We start from the raw sequence: 17,521 nt of genomic DNA on the forward strand, positions 1-17,521 counted from the left end.
CTGTTTGCTCAAGCACTCTATTGAGATGGCGGGTCTATTCTGAAGAGTTCTTTCTTCTGACCCTAAGGTCTGACTGCGTCTGTAGCTAAGAGTGGACTTCCCAGACCACTAACTTGCAGATTTCAGTTTTCTGTCTTCCAAGGAAACAACAGAATAGTGTAGAGTTCTTAGAGCAGCAATGCCCAATAGAAATATAGTGCGCTGCACATGTATAATTCATAAGTTTCCAATATTCACATTAATAAACTTTAAAGAAACATGTGACATTTTAATAATATTTTATCTAACCAAATATATTTTAACATGTACTCATTATTTTTTAAAAAATAATAATCTATCTTACATTCTCTTTTTGGTACTTAAGTTTTCTGTTCTGATGTGTTTTCACTCTTAGAGTGCATCTGCATTCTGGGTAGCCATATGTAAGTGTCAATAGGCTTGTGGCTGCCACACTAGACAGTTCTTTTTTTAGGGTCTTAGCAGAATCAATCATCTGTTCCTGAAAAAGACAAGACTCACTATTCACATACCAAGGATTATGGAGTCAAAGCCCCAAGTCAGATTCAGAGTGCCAAAGCTTGCTTTAAAGAGGTAATCTTTTTTTTTACCAGGGAACTAACTCTAGATATGAGTCTAGAATTTGATTCAGAGTACACTTCAAGGGCCTAAAGTTTAGGGTGTAGGCTTGACCTACAGTGATTAATACACGAAAGGAGAGGTTGAAAGATCTTGCAACTGAGTCATGACAGACACTCTGAATTATAACATAGTGGAGCGTTGACACCACTTGGCTTTTAGATAATGTATCTGTTAGAGTCATGAAGTTACCTGTCTTTAGAATCACCAAGAGCCAGTTCTAAGATAATTTAATTGACTCCAACACTACAGTCATTATGATATGCGACCTATGGGAATAGATATCAAATACTCTGCTGGAAAACAAATTACATCATTTTATGAAGTTATCCATTTAAGAGTGACTACAAAAGCCATGAAATCACCCTGTTCTCTATATTCTTGTTTTCTAGATTTATTTTTATTCACAAACTAATGTTTAAAAAGGTAATTTAACTTTTGGGATGAAAGTAATAATTCTACATTAAAATATACTAGCTTTTGTATTATAACTCTAAGCTTATATCTAATGTAGTAACAGTATTAAGCTTAAAATGACTGCCTGGGTTCATATCCTAGGCTCACTACTTAGTAGCTGTGTGACTTTAAGCAAGTCACTGAACCGTTTTGACTTTTGGTGACTTGTTTGCAAAACAAAACAATTCTATACCTTCTTCTTAGGGTTGATGTGAAGATTTTATGAGTCAATAGGTATAAAGTACTGCAAAAGTCCTTGCTACAGAGTAAATGCTCAATTTATTATCATTTTTGAATGCTTACTATATGCTAGAGACAAGGAGAATGCTGCACTTGAGTAATTAAATCGGATAATGCTTGTACACACATTATCCCATTTAATCCACATAATAACTCTGGGATATAGCTGCCTCCATCTTGCTTGGAGAAATTTGCTCAAGGTCACGCCATCAGACAGTGGTCAAGTTAACACATCGAAGGTCAAAGCCAGTGAAGACAAATCTTCAGTGATCTTAACATCTCTTCATAGCCTTTTTTTTCTGAGATTTCTCAGAATCTTTTAGTCGGTTCATGTCATCTACTTAGTCCACTCTCCAGAAATCATGAGATCAGATCTGAATCTCAGTCTTGTCCTTGATGCCACTGGGAATTGAAATCCTTTCATAGAATATATACCAGTATAAAGCTTGATTCTTCCAGAGCTCTGTGAGCCATCTCAATTTCGCCGATGAATACCTGTTCCAGCTTACACTGTAGATACTACTCCCCTGAATTTTTTTTCTGTTTTATTCAAAAGAGTTTGCACACTTTTATCCTTTTGAGAACAAGATTTTCTGCAAATCCATCTGAGACCTACACTATATGCATGTGGATTTTGTTCTGAAAGTAAATGCACCACTCTGCCCTTCAGCTTTTCCACAAAGTCTCAAGTGTATCAAAGTTTGTTACCTCAGGGGTTGAATGCCACTTTTACATCATCAAATATTTATCCACATACTTTTCAAAGTATTGTCACAGAAGTATTTTCTCTGCAGCAAGACTTAACTTTCAATATTCAATTAGATGGTTAGTTGTGTTGTATTTATTTCACATCACATTACCATTGCTTCCTATCAGACGTCCTGCTCTGAGCTGAGTCAGATATTAACAGTAAAATCTCTGCAGTAAAATTAATGCAGCCAGATGACCCGAGATGACAACATCATGGTTCAGGAAGGACTTATAGCTACTTGAGGGAGACGACCATATCACATCATACTGTCTTTGAACCCCAACTACCTAAGAGGCTGACCATTAGTACACACTCAATAGTGTTTCATGAATGAATGAATGACTTAAATGTTTGCCCCCCCAAAATTCACTTACTAAAAATAAAGCAAAACCAGACAACATTTAAAAATTACTGATCTTATTTTTCCCCCAAGAGAAGTTTTCACATGTAAAGAGAGAAGACTAAGACAATAAGGTTGATTTTTATTTTTATTTCTAATGTATACAAGTAGATTTACAATTCATTAAGTGCTTATTGAGACCTAACTAAATATCAGGAGTTTTGCTGGATACTGGTCACCTGGGCAAGCAAAACCAGAAATGTCTTCCTGGCCTATATCCTGCTTATTGTCTTGAGTGCATGTGTGTGAAACCCCAGCATAAAAACCCTAAACTGCCCTTCAATGAAAGCCCAAAATGGTCCAGGTGATGATGGGCATAATGTGATACTAAAAACTGCAACTAGAGTGACTGCAACATATTCACTGTGAAATAGTGCAATCCGTTGGAAGAGACCCTGATGCTGGGAAAGACTGAGGGTGGGAGGAGAAGGGGACGACAGAGGATGACACGGTTGGATGGCATCACCAACTCAATGGACATGAGTTTGAGTAAATTCTGGGAGTTGGTGATGGACAGGAGGCCTGGCGTGCTGCAGTCCATGGGGTCGCAAAGACTCGGACACGACTGAGTGACTGAACTGATAGTCCCTTATATATTAAAAGAAAAAGATACATGTCTATGTTTTTGGTTTACCACTGTACTTTGGATAACATAACATTCTTTTTTTTTTTTAATACTGATTTTTTTTAAATTTTATTTTATTTTTAAACTTTACAATATTGTGTTAGTTTTGCCAAATATCGAAGTATATATTTTTGAAAAACTGATTTTAACAGATTAAGAACTTAGATTTATCGTAGTTTTTTTGTGTTTTAAGCTTTCTATTAAGATTTTTATGTGGATAACATAAGATTCTTTTTTTTTTTTTTATTTTATATGCAGCGCATTGATGGGTTTAATATATCCTATTTCCTTCTGTTAAGATTTTTATGTGGATAACATAACATTCTTAAAAGTGAATAAGAATCTTTTAAAAATAAAAATCTTAACAAAAAGCTTAAAACACAAAAAACTACGATAAATCTAAGTTCTTAATCCATTAAAATCAGTTTTTCAAAAATATATACTTTATCAATTTTCTTATAAGAGAATACAGTACTTCTTCATTAACAAAACATTTCCAAACCTTAATCACTGATGCTTGATTAAACTATTAATAATGTGTTCTTAGAAACCACAGACAGTAAATGATTAATATCTACATTTATAATAGAGTAAGATAACAATTACAGCAAATCTATTCAAAAACACATACAAAATTTTATATATGTACAACAACTATAGGTCCTGAGGTAAAGTTGAGTTATTTAAAAAATGAATTTTAAAAGAAAATAAATTTAATTATCAACATAAACACTGTGAAACGGAGTTGGTATCTTTTGAAAACAGAGTCTGGCATTTTCTCATGTGGTTAAACACAGAGTTAAAATACAATCAACAATTTCACTCTCACACTTACACACCCCAGAGAAATAAAAACGATGTCCACTCAAAAATAAGGACAAAAGTGTTCATAGAAGCATTACTCATAGTATATAAAAGTGGAAACAACTCACATGTCTATCTGATGTACAGATCAATGAAGTATATCCATACAGTGGAGTATTGTTCAGTAAAAAATAAAAGGAACAAATTACTGACACATATTACTACATAAATGAACCTTTAAAATGGTATGCTAAGTGAAACAAGTCAGTCACCAAGGGCCACATACTGTGTGATTCCATTTATATCAAGTGTCAAGAATAAGCAAACCTACAGTGTCAAAAAGCAACCGAAAGTGGTTCCCTGGGCCCGGGAATAACAGAGGACGGGGCAGCGTCTAGGGCTGCAGGGTTTCCCTTATGAGTAACAGTTTTTCTAAAATGGTGGTGAGAGTTGCACAACTATGACATACGAACAACTGACCTACACGCTTTGAGCGGGTGAACTGTGTGGTACATGAATTATTACAACAAAGCTATTTTTTAAGAAAGCCTCCAATAGAAAAGCGGGTCACTCTTAGATGAGAGAAACTTTCATTTCCCTCCAGATTTGTTTAAAGATCTTGCCAAAGTGTATTGTATGTAACACACTGAATTAATATAAAGGATTTGAATAATACCAGTTCTTAACCATACTTTAATAATTCTTAATAAAAAATATATGCTAGAGGAACGCTGTTCAATATATAATCACTCTTTGCATGGGTTACAATGTTTTTAAATAACATTCAAACACTGTAGTCATGAGAAGTCTTTGAAATGAATATTCCCCTTACAGAAACATATCCTTTGGAAATAATTAAGCATATGTATAATTATTTCATTTCAAAATGTTTGTTAATATTCTCTACAATAGTAAAATCTAAGACAACCAAAATGTCCAGCAATAAGCATTAGGTTAGATAATCTCACATCATTCACTGAGGTAATATGTACTCATTTAAAAAATATTATGGGAATAACTATTGAAATAAAAATGCATATGATACAGAACTGGGGACAAAAATAGGTTTGAAGTCAGTGTATACAGTATAGCATATTCAAAAGCAGAGACATTACCTTGCCAACAAAGGTTCGTCTAGTCAAGGCTATGGTTTTTCCTGTGGTCATGTATGGATGTGAGAGTTGGACTGTGAAGAAGGCTGAGAGCCAAAGAATTGATGCTTTTGAACTGTGGTGTTGGAGAAGACTCTTGAGAGTCCCTTGGACTGCAAGGAGATCCAACCAGTCCATTCTAAAGGAGATCAGCCCTGGGATTTCTTTGGAAGGAATGATGCTAAAGCTGAAACTCCAGTACTTTGGCCACCTCATGCGAAGAGTTGACTCGTTGGAAAAGACTCTGATGCTGGGAGGGATTGGGGGCAGGAGGAGAAGGGGACGAGAGAGGATGAGATGGCTGGATGGCATCACCGACTCGATGGATGTGAGAACTCTGGGAGTTGGTGATGGACAGGGAGGCCTGGCATGCTGCGTTTCACGGGGTCTCAAAGAGTCGGACACGACTGAGCAACTGAACTGAACTGAACTGATACAGTATGAACCTTTTTTATAAAGATATGCACAGAAAATTATCTGATATTATTGGGGTGGCATAATCATGTGACTATGTATATATATCTTTTCTTTTGCTTCTCTATACTTTCCTATAATGGCTTTCTGTTGATTTGTTAATCCACAAGATATTTTTCATTGCCTTTTAAATAACTAAATAGCATATTAGTTTTTACAGCAACAAGCCCAAGGCATTGTGTCCCTTCACAATATTTCAGCCAAGAGGTTAACTCAGGTTACTCTGAAGGAAGATGATAAGAAATGGTGAGCCTGGTGGAATAAATACAAAGTCAGAGAGACATTCTTACCTACCTGTCTTTCCATGAGAAATGAATATTCATCATGAACTGATGAATGGTACTTACCATTGCTCATCCATCTTTGTCCAGTCAATCCTGACCTCATACCATCCTAATCCTGTGGGGAAAAAGTGACAAGACTGTGTATATCAAACAAAATTTCCAGTTGTAAGCAACAGAAAATGAGTTTGGCTCTTCTAAGCCCATGAAAGATTCTGGAAGTACGTAGGGGACTCACAGAGGTAAGAAGACCTGCTTAGAAAACCAGCAAGAACCAAAGGGCTTCTAGAAGCCAAGACACAACAAACCCCAGGATGGGATACAACCATCCACTATGCCTTCATGTCCAGGTGGGAAGGTTAGAAGGCCTATCCTGGTCCTTTTCTGAATATGACCTTCCTGAAGCAAAAGTCTGTGAAGTTCAGGAAACATGCCTGCCCAGAGTCCATCCCTGCCTTCTTGAGCAAGCTCTGGCTGGATATACAGGACCCCAGAATTCCCTTCACAAATACCCTGAGCCTGTGCAGATCTCTTCACAGCCTCGACACACTCAAGAGTGGACCACACACGGGAGTGGCCAACATACAGCTTCATGTTGGGAAATATGAATTTCCCAAGGAGGATTAATTAAATTGACCCCAGCGTTATTAACTGAGTAAGGATGGTCCTCTCCCTCCTGATAGAATGCGTATTTGCATCTGCAGGCCAGGGTGTCCACATGCATGGGCACGAAGCTCCTAACAAAGCAGGACAGAGCTTGGAGCAGGAAGAGAAAGAGGGGGTCAGCAGACCAGGGCCAAGCACCAGGATCCACTCTCCCCAAGCTTTCAAAATCCAGCCCGCAACTCCGAGGGCTCTCAGAATTCTAATTCAATCCTGGCCAGCTGGGTTTTAATGAAAATTACATTTGTCAAGGTATAAGAATAGAAATACATTATTAAGCAGTTTCCTTAGATAGATTTACAATGTTTAAATATTTAGTTGTACAGGATGTGGGCCTCTGTGTACCGCTGGGCCTAGCAAATGCTGCTGGCAGCAGACTCAGCGCACAGAACTATATTCTCATCATTCCTTTATTTTTTTTTCCTCAAGATTCATTTTTCCTCAGATTCAGTTAAATTGACTGAGCCCAGGTAATGAGCTACACCCTTGCTGCCAGGCACTAAGAAGAAGGGGACCAGGCCCTTTACGGTTTCCATGGTGGGGGGCGAGGCCCTGTGACCCCAGGACCACACGTGACAGTGAGAGCCATGAAGCTCACGCGAGCAGCCAAAGGGACCCAACACAGATGCACGTTCTTTCAGGAGGAAGAAGCCCACCCTTACTCAGCTAACAACCTGGGTCAATTTAACTAATCCTCCTTTCCTTCATATATAAAATAACCATAATAATTCTTGTGTCTTAGGATTGCTGAGAACATTAAAAAGATGATTCTCTGAAAAATGCTCTGGGACTTCCCTGATAGTCCAGGGGCTAAGACTCCAAGCCCCCAATGCAGAGGGCTAGGGTTCAATCCCTGGTCAGGGAACTAGATCCCACATGCTACAACACATATCAAATATCCTGAGAGCCCCAATGAAGACCTGGTTCAGCCAAATAAATTTTTAAAAATTTTAAGAAAAGAAAAATGCTCTGCAAACTACAGACTGCTATTAGAACGATCACAGAAGTGTTATCACATTCTAGACAGTGCTCTGACAGCTGCTAATCAGGAATTAAGAGAAGCCGACTCAATAGGCGAGACTTGACAATGATGAAGGTTGACAACAGGCATGACTGTACCTGCTGAAACACTCTTCTACTCAAACCTTTACATTTTTGTGCTACGGTTCAACCTTCCATCAGAAGGACTCTCTCTCATACAATCTGCACAATTTCCTCACACTAAATTTGCTGGCTTCATGTGGTCATCCCCATCAATCCAATACACTCTAAGCAGGCTGTTAAATACATCCAAGGATTTCACAACGAGCAGCAGAGATCCAGTTATCATTAAAATGAAGTGCTGACACTGGAATAAGGCCACAAGGAAGTATTTACTGCTACTGTCCTGGAATTACAATGATTTCCCTGCTTGGCCTTTAAAGGACTGAATCATCTGATGAATATCTGTCTTGTTTACTAATAAGATGTTTGAAATAGAAATATTAACACGCCCATGTATACATGATTATCAGAACTAGAAACGATCTTAGCACTGAGTTTACAAAAAGATAGCTTCTTTGTTGGTTGTGGGGGCAAAGCGGGGAGGGTGGGAAAGAGTTGAGGAAGGGAATGTTAGGGAGTTTGAGATCAGATCAATATACACACACTGCTATATTTAAAATGGACAACCAACAAGGACCTACTGTAGAGCACAGGGAACTCTGCTCAGCGTTACGTGGCAGCCTGGATGGGAGGGGAGTTCGGGGGAGAATGGATACATGGATATTTATGGCTGAGGCCCTGTGATGTGTACCTGAAACTATCACAACACTGTTAACTGGGTATACTTCAATATAAAATAAAAGGTTTTAAAAAGACAGCTTCTTTGTTAATTGCCTACATTCCCTATCTCTGCCGGATGCATAACATTTTATGAGATGATAATCATTTTCCAACTTCACAGAATATAAGCTAAGAAGTATTGGAGAGTTTGAGAGGAAACTTGACATCGAGTAGGAGGTAAAAGATAAAAAGTGAAACCTTTTGTTTTACAAGATGCACATCCAAAGAGATTTCTGTCATATGAGACAGAGAATTTTCTTGAGAAGCTCACCTCCATGCAAAAGAGACTAAAGACAAGCATCCCAGCAATTAGAGATTGTGTATTCGAAACAGTATTTGAATCAGGATGGATTTAAGACACGATTTAAGACACTTAGAAAAAGTCGGGAAAATGAACATTGCACTTTGCTACTTTCCTTTTTTTCCTCTTTGACCTCAAAATACAGTTCTTTTCTGAAACAAATAAGTCTAGAGGCTACTGACAAAACCTTATAAAATAAATGTCAGAATAAGATCAAGCAAAGGCATGTCAATTTACTGTCAGAGTCTTGGATTAAATTCCCACTTCTTTTCCTGAATTTTCACATCTATGGTTTGGAGAAGTAATTTCATGAGTTGTTACTAACAGTAATTAATGTCTGGTAGTGTATTTTAAGTATGAGTTTTTAAATATCACTTTGTAGGAAGCAAAAAGAGCTTCTGAAACTCATAATTCTCAGAAGAGTAAGCGCCTAAATGAAACAAGAGGGGCTAGCTGACAAATGGCCGTGTGTGTGTGTGCGTGTGTGTACGTACACGCGCACACATGCGCTCAGCTATGTCCAACTCCTTACCACCTTCTCCAGGAGATCTTCTCAACTCAGGAACTGAGCCCGTCTCTCTCACACCTCCTGCACATCCCCCAGGGCCACCTGGGGAGACTGACAAACAGTTACGGGGCAACTAAAATAACCTGATGAAACCTATGCATTTTACTTGCTATGGAGCATTTTATTGATTTTGCTCAAATCACTTCAACCTCATTCCTTTCTTATGTCTTGGCTTCTTTTTCTAAGGATCTCAAACTCAGTATTTCTCAAGAAGAACTTGCAGACTCTCCAACAGCAATGGCAATGCGACATATATTATCTACTCCAAAAAGCAACACTTTACTGAGTGAGATACAACATTCAGTACCAACGAGATCTCTTCAGTTGAGAGCAAATCCTCCAATGACAATCAACGTTCTCAGTGAGCGAGGTCTCTGTGTCTCATTTTCGTCTTGCTGTGTTTCCCTACCTGGACTCTCTTGGCCATCTGTGAAAATAGTCTTTCATTTCTTATGTTGTCTTGATTTCATTCTTGCTTTTTCTTCACCTTAAACATCCAGCCCTTCCCCCAGCATACATACTAGGCACCGCTCAACATCTGTCCTCATTTTAACATTTTCTAAGATATTGCTGCTCAAATTGGGGTTGATGGATCATCTGCTTCTGAATCACCTGGAGTCCTTATTAACAATTCAGACGTTTGAGCCCAATGCCAAGCTCCTGAATCAGATCAACTGAGGGAAGGGCCCGGAAATCTGCATTTTAAACAAGATGCCTTGCTGAGTCTGATGCACAGCTAAATTTAAGATCAGTTGTTCTATAATTTCTGTAAATCCCTTCTTGTTCACTCAGTTCCCCAGTGATTCACTAATACCCCTAGCTTAGAACCCTCATTTCCTAAACCACTTACAGGGGAAATGTATGGCATCCTGCCTGGTGATATTTCTTACTTTGCTTAGTGGTTTTGTGAATTTTTATAACAATTTTAACTGTGTGTATGTGACTTTCTTCCCAACATCACTTCTGTAATTTTGGGGGGAAATTCTGATGTCACACTAGTTTCTTGCATCAACTACAGGGCCCAAGGCAGTACCTTGTGTACATAAAAAGCATAATTAACATTGATAGGCTGACTTTACACCAGACTCATCTTGGATACCATTCAGATTTCATTCACGGGCTTCTCTTTTGCTTAGTTCTACTTCCCAGTGTTTTGTCTTGACTTGTCAGTTTTTTCACTTTGTATTTCTTTGTGAGTGAGTAACCATTTATGTGATTTTCTGCAATTGGCCTGTAGATGGTTAGCCTGCCCAGACCCTCTCAAACTCCAGCTAAGTATATACCTGCTCAAGGGACATCTCTCTTTAGATGTCTAACAGGCACCTCACACTTAACACTGTCCACATATACCTCATTGTTTTTTCTCCCAAACTCTGTGTCTACACCTGAACTGGCCCTTAAGATCCTCTCGTCATTGCCCAGGACGTGTTATCTGATGCCTCCTGGTACATATATTCTAAAGTCAGATAAATCTGATTCTGTTTGTCCAAATTCTGGTTTACCAATATCTGTGCAATCTCAACCAAGGTTTCCAAATCCCTTGAATCTCAGCTCCTTTATCTTTAAAATAGGTATCTGGTACTTATTCTGTAGGTGTGTTATAAGGATTAAATGAGACGCGTTTACAAAATACTTAGCATCCTACTGGTTTATGACATATTTAAAGTTAATGATTACTATTCAGGCTGTGATTACTTCTTGCACTGATTCCATGTTTTCTGAAGTCTTCTTATACTGTTATAGGAATGTAAATCAGTACAGTCACTGTGGACAACAGTATAGAGGGTCCTTTTAAAAAATAAAAAGAGACCTACCATACGACCCAGAAATCCCACTACTGGGCTCATACCAAGAGGAAACCATAATTTCAAAAAACACATGCACCCCAATGCTCCTCGCAGCACTATTCACAATAGCCAGGACACGGGAACAACCTACATGTCCATTAGCAGAGGAATGGATAAAGAAGATGTGGTACGCACGCACACACACACACACACACACACACACATACACAATGGAATATTACTCAGCCAGAGAAAAACAAATATATATTAACACATATATGTGGAAACTAGAAAAATGGTATAGATGAATTTCTTTGCAAAGCAGAAACAGATACTCAGATGGAGAGAACAAGTGTATGGATACTAAGGGGGGAAAGGGCAGTGGGATGGATTGGGAGATTAGAACTGACATACATACACTACTATGTATACAGCAGGTGACTAATTAAGACCAAGTGCATAGGACAGGGAGCTCTATGCAATGGTCTGTGGTAACCTAAATGGAAGGAAATCTAAGGAAGAGAGGATACAGGTATACATGTGGCTGATTCACTTTGCTGTACAGCAGAAACTAACACAACATTGTAAAGCAGCCATACTCCAATAAGAAAATAATATATAAAAATATTCTTCCTGCTCTGGTCTTGGTTCCCCACATGTGCCTTCCCCACAGCCACCAGAGGCTATATTTAAATCACATATATGGACACGTCAATCTTCTGCTTAACATCCTTCAATGAGTCTGCAGGGCTTTCCTGATAAACTGTTAACTCCTTGATCAGCACGCAGGTCCTCTCACTGACTGGGTACCCTCTATTCCTCTAACCACCTCTTTGTTACCCTCAACATTTGCAATTTTTGCTTTAGATCCTGCTTTGTGTCTGTCCAATGAGTCATGCAGATCAAGCATCCATATATTCCTCCTGGATGTAAAAGGCATGATGTATTATTCTCATCACTCAGATCTTGGGGGAACTTCCTTTCTTTATCACTTAGATTCTCCTGTGTTATCTCTTAGCACTGTGGTTGCATGTTGGTCATAGAGCTGATTGCATTTTGGTGTGGATCTGATTTGCTTGTTTACTTCTTCCAAGTAATTGAACTGTGTCCAATTCACCTTCTGATCCGACAACACCAGACACTGTGCCTGGCGCATAACAGGTGTACAATGGATAGGTGTTAGGTATGCCGGTAACATATTAAAATGGAGTCTCTTCTCTTTCCCAGTTCACTGTGATCCTCCTCTCCTTGCTTACTATGCTGACTCGGCTAGGATCCAACTTAGCATTTTAAGACTGGCTGAGGTGTTAGTAAAGTGGTCCACCTCTCCTTGGAACCAAGAATCTCTACCACAGCCTAGCCTCAACTTAATTTCAGAAATGAGTGAAAGGGAAAAATCCTAGGAAAGACTATCTGTATTCCTGTCTCTTACCAGCAAGATATAATCCACAGCACTTCATTTAGCACATGGCAGGAATCTGCTTCTATGTGCAGATTCAACTGCTATTTTATACATGAGGTGCTGATAAAACTCAAAATAGGTCACGAGGCCAACTATTGTGATGATGATATTAGATTTGAGGAGACCCAGGTACTTCTCTCTACACAGGATTATACTTTGGATGAAAACCAGGCTTAGACTCCCTTTCTTTTATCAGTAGTGATCAGAGGGATTTGGGGAGTGAATCAATAGACTGCCCCCCTTCTCCTACTACATCAATTTATCCTCCAATGGAAAATAGACAATTCAGTTAAGCTCTGCATTTCCTGAACTTCTTTCAAATCAACAGTTCATTACCTGCTATATTTGCTGATATGTAAAACGTTCACGAGAGTTTCTACAATTAAATGAAAAACCTATATTTACAGACTGTGAGATGATTTAAAATTCAAAAGGTCTTCCTATTTTTATTTTTTAGAGTATTAGCTCTGACACTCATTCTGCTTGTCAGTTTTTCTTTAAGGAATATGCAGTTCTAAGTGCTTCTCCTTTAGACAGTAGCCTTGACGTATAACACAAGCAGACCTCTCACCTTTTACCAAACAAAAGCTACTTATCAGATTTCCTGGCTTCTCAAACCACTGTTTGCCGTCAGGTGGGAAGGACTATCCTCATGGGAGATCAAGGGCCATTAGATATAATTAACTGACTCCATTCCTTTCCTCTTAAGAGATGGATTTTAAACAACCACTACGTATCCCACCCTGGTTTGTGATTACATTCTATTAGAGGTGATGAAGCATCTTCAGAGAAAAGAGCCATCATTATGAAGTGAATTTAAAAACAAATTCCCATGAGATCTGATAATTATCTCGTGGAGTAGAGATTATCTGCCTACAGTAAGAGGATTTATTTTGTTCATTACTGTACTCATAATAATAGCTTGCAGCATGATACCAAAAAATGAGAGGGCAAAGCATGAGTCTCAGGAGCACAGACATCTCACTTCAGTTCAGTGAAGGAAATCAGCCACAAGAAGACAAAAACTAAGTATAAACAACCATTGTTCTCTGGAAGATAACTTGGTCAACTTTCAGTTATCTTTCATGGTTCATACAGATATAATTAAACAGAGTAGCTAACAGTTAATATGGTTTATAGTATCTCTGGTTTTCATTTCTACATGCCATTTACTCATCAGCAACCAAAGCACTTCATTGTCTCCCCCCAAATGAGAAAAGTAGTGATGAGAAAATCCACTGAGGAAGGGAAAGCAAGAAAAAGAAATAGAGTACAGAAAAGGCCAGCTTAACCCAATAACTGTCATCAGGGAGAGAGGAGATTGTGATTTAGGCACTCAGCAGGGGATAGGGAGCCAGGGACAGCTCTGAGCAGAAGGCAGGAGGAAAAGCTGAGAGTGGCACTTCAGCACTTTGATTAAAGCGCATTTCCAAACACTCATATCCGTACATATGTTAAAGTGCAAAATGACATCCCCAAGCCAAACATAAATGCATTGCATACTGTGTACAACTTCAAATGAAAACACAAGGAGAGTGGATTCTGAGACCTGTGAACAATATACCAGCATTCCCCTAATGGAATCAGGATCTGAATACATCTCAGAAATGAGCATTTTATGCCACCCGACAAGAGCATTTGCTTCCATCCTCTCCCTTTGCTGGTAAAGACTCTGAGCCAGAGAAGGGACTCTCACATTGTCAGAGACAGACTGGAGCTTCCCTCCTTGTAAAGTTGTGTCGAGGTCATGTTTACATTACATACAAGTCAGCAGTACGTGCTCGTGTACACATGTCTGTTGGTTTAACTTTTTTTAAGAACAGTGCTTCAGTGGTCCAGGTTTAAGCATCATATATCCTCAAACATGAAAATGTTCAGAATTCTAGTGAATGGAAATAATAGAATAATGTTTATTGCACAGCTGCTATGTTGAAAACTAGGTCTGTGACTTACCGCATTTTATCGTCAAAACAGCCCAGGGGAAACATCCCATTTTCCAGCCAAGGCACCAAAACTCAGAGGACTTAGGTACCTGTCGCCACACTGAAGAGGAACAGCAGAATCTTAGTTTAAACCTGGGTCATTGGGAACCTACGTGCAGTCTTTCTTACCCCATTAGCTTGGCCTTGGAAAACTCTATTTGTGAAGTTCCTGCTTGTGTTTTTGCAAGTAAACGAGTGGTTGGAAATAACAGCACTGTGACTCCAACTCGTGACTTTTCATGAAATGACCCGTTGGCAGCAGTAAACAAGACAGAAAGTACTGCAGGCTGTCTGAAGAGTGCAGAGCAGACTCAGTCACAACTTCAAACGTCAGGCTTCTTTAGTGTCTCTCTGAACATCACTCACACTTAGACGGTAGCCCGATTTCTCTCAAGAGAAGCCATCATGTCCCTCAAGGATTTCAAGGCTATAATCCTACAAGGACAGGAAAGATGGAAGCTGCCTTTGAAGCCTGTTCACACATGCCTGATGCTGAACTGAAGTTTAGAGCCTGTTAGAACTCTCAGCAGAGGAGTCTGCTGAAGCAGCTGATGAGGTTTCACTTGTGAATAATGAAAGAAACACGTTGGTCTTTGTCGTCGTTTTTCTGAGGAAGAAAATAAACAGACCAGCCTGTCTGCTTTTGGAAAGAATCGTTTCTCAGGTGGTCTCACGGTTGGAACAAAGATAAGAGTTAAGAACTCTGCAACTTGGTCAGCATTACTTTCCTACCAGCAAACATCTATAGGTGTCCTCCGAAAGGCCAGTCGAGGCACTGAATGGGATTCCACCACAGAAAACAGGTTGCAGACATAAGCTCTGTCATTGTCCTTGTCCCACACATGCGGATACTGGAAAAATCATCTTTCCAAATTAGCTGTGTTTATGTTAAGATTATGAAACATAAGAAGAATGATCCAATCTAAAATCACTTAATCCCTCTAGAGCACAGGTTTGGCAAACTTTTTCTGTAAAGATCCAGATAAAATTTCAGGCCAAGTTTAATAAATCTGTGTCTATTTTTTCATAGTTATTGGCAGCAAAATTGTGGATATGACAGAGTCTTATTTATATTTAAGGGCAAAGTAGAAGTTTTTTGGGGGGGATCCTTTGCCTGGGCAGGACTGTGGATGTGGCGGTACAATGTTCCAGTACTGTTGTCTCCGGAGAAGGCAACGGCACCCCACTCCAGTACTCTTGCCTGGAAAATCCTGTGGATGGAGGAGCCTGGAAGGCTGCAGTCCATGGAGTCGCTGAGGGTCGGACACGACGGAGCGACTTCACTTTCACTTTTCACTTTCACGCATCGGAGAAGGAAATGGCAACCCACTCCAGTGTTCTTGCCTGGAGAATCCCAGAGATGGGGCAGCCTGGTGGGCTGCCATCTATGGGGTCGCACAGAGTTGGACACGACTGAAGTGACTCAGCAGCAGCAGCAACTGTTGTCTCCTTGTTGGGGGAGGAGAGGATATTTCTTTTATGCTCTCTTCTTGGAATAGATATTTAATGAGTCTAAGTCTTATATGTAACACAGGTGATTTGCCAGAGAATTCAAGGGTGGAAAGGGTTCAGGGACATTCTACCTAGGTAACCTTGGTCTGTTCAAGGTGCCCCAGCTACATCTCAATGCAGTGCTTTTTTGGAGACACCGACACCTCTTCCAACATTTGACTTCATCTCAAAATGCATCTTTCAGTGCATCAGACAGCAAAACCTACAACAGAATGAGCATCAAGAGACAGACGAAAGATGGTGGGCTTCAGGGCCCAGCACTTCCACATGCAAAGTGTCTGACCATCATTCCTCTCTGAACCCCAGTTGCCTCAAGGATAAAATGGGTTGGCATTTTCTAACCTCTAAAGTTACTATGGAAATTCAAACTAACAGAAGTCAGTCCTTGGCATAAGGCCTAGCTCATCATGGACACTCAGCAGTAGCTGTTACTACTCTTTTTTTTAATTTTGGCTACACTAGGTCTTCATTGCTGCATGCAGGCTTTCTCTAGTTACAAGAGCTGCTGCTGCTGCTGCTGCTAAGTCACTTCAGTCATGTCTGACTCTGTGCGACCCCAGAGACAGCAGCCCACCAGGCTCCCCCGTCCCTGGGATTCTCCAGGCAAGAACACTGGAGTGGGTTGCCATTTCCTTCTCCAATGCACGAAAGTGAAAAGTGAAAGTGAAGTTGCTCAGTCGTGTCCAACTCTTAGTGACCCCATGGACTGCGGCCTCCCAGGCTCCTCCGCCCATGGGATCTTCCAGGCAAGAGGACTGGAGTGGGTGCCATTGCCTTCTCCTATGGGCTCTTCTTCCTTGTTGTGCACAGGCTTCTCATTGTGGTGGCTTCTCTTGTTGCAGAACATAGGCTCTAGGCATGAGGGCTCAGTAGCTGTGGTGCGTGGAGTAGGGTTGCTCCACGGCATGTGGAATCTTCTAGAACCAGGAATCAAATTCATGTCCCTTTCATTGGCAGGCAAACTCTTACCCACTGTACCACCAGGGAAGTCCTGTTACTGTGGAGCAGCAAGGTGCTACTTTCAAATCCACATCAGGTTTATTTCCATCACTTTGGAAGGCAGTTGAATATCATGACAACTTATATACGTAGTCTCCTTTTTCTCTGAAGTAATACAACTCTAAAATAATTGAAATTATGAATCTTTCAGATGGAAGATTGGAATCTTTCACATGGAAGTCACTGTCCATGACTCATATTTCTCTTTAACCTCACACTTCTCTCTTTTGACTTGTTATACTTAATAAACTAGCTGACGCTAAAGCTCAAGTTCCAATACTTTGGCCACCTGATGCGAAGAGCCGACTCATTGGAAAAGACCCTGATGCTGCGAAAGATTGAGGGCAAAAGGAGAAGGAGGTGACAGAGGATGAGATGATTAGATGGCATCAGCAACTCAAGGGACATGAGTTTGAGCAGACTCTGGGAGACAGTAGAGGACAGGAAGCCTGGCGTGCTGCAGTCCATGGGGTTGCAAAGAGTCGGACACAATCGAGCAACTGAACAACAGCAAAACTTAAGAGTAACAGTTCAGGAGACAGTGGACTTTTTGCATACCAACACAGTGCTGAAACGTCAAAAGGCTTCATTTTGTGTGACCATAC

At 40.0% G+C, this 17,521-nt stretch overlaps 1 long non-coding RNA gene across 1 annotated transcript in view; it reads right to left on the bottom strand.

Annotated features, from left to right (window-relative positions):
• Positions 1-5,878: 5,878 nt before the first annotated feature.
• LOC113884922 overlaps positions 5,879-17,521 on the bottom strand; it is a 35,653-nt gene continuing 24,010 nt past the window's right edge. The window contains exon 3 of the long non-coding RNA XR_003509057.1: positions 5,879-5,936. This is a non-coding gene — a long non-coding RNA (uncharacterized LOC113884922). The remainder of the gene's footprint in view (positions 5,937-17,521) is intronic.

Source organism: Bos indicus x Bos taurus, chromosome 27, assembly GCF_003369695.1.
Source record: "Bos indicus x Bos taurus breed Angus x Brahman F1 hybrid chromosome 27, Bos_hybrid_MaternalHap_v2.0, whole genome shotgun sequence".
NCBI classification, from domain to species: domain Eukaryota; kingdom Metazoa; phylum Chordata; class Mammalia; order Artiodactyla; family Bovidae; genus Bos; species Bos indicus x Bos taurus.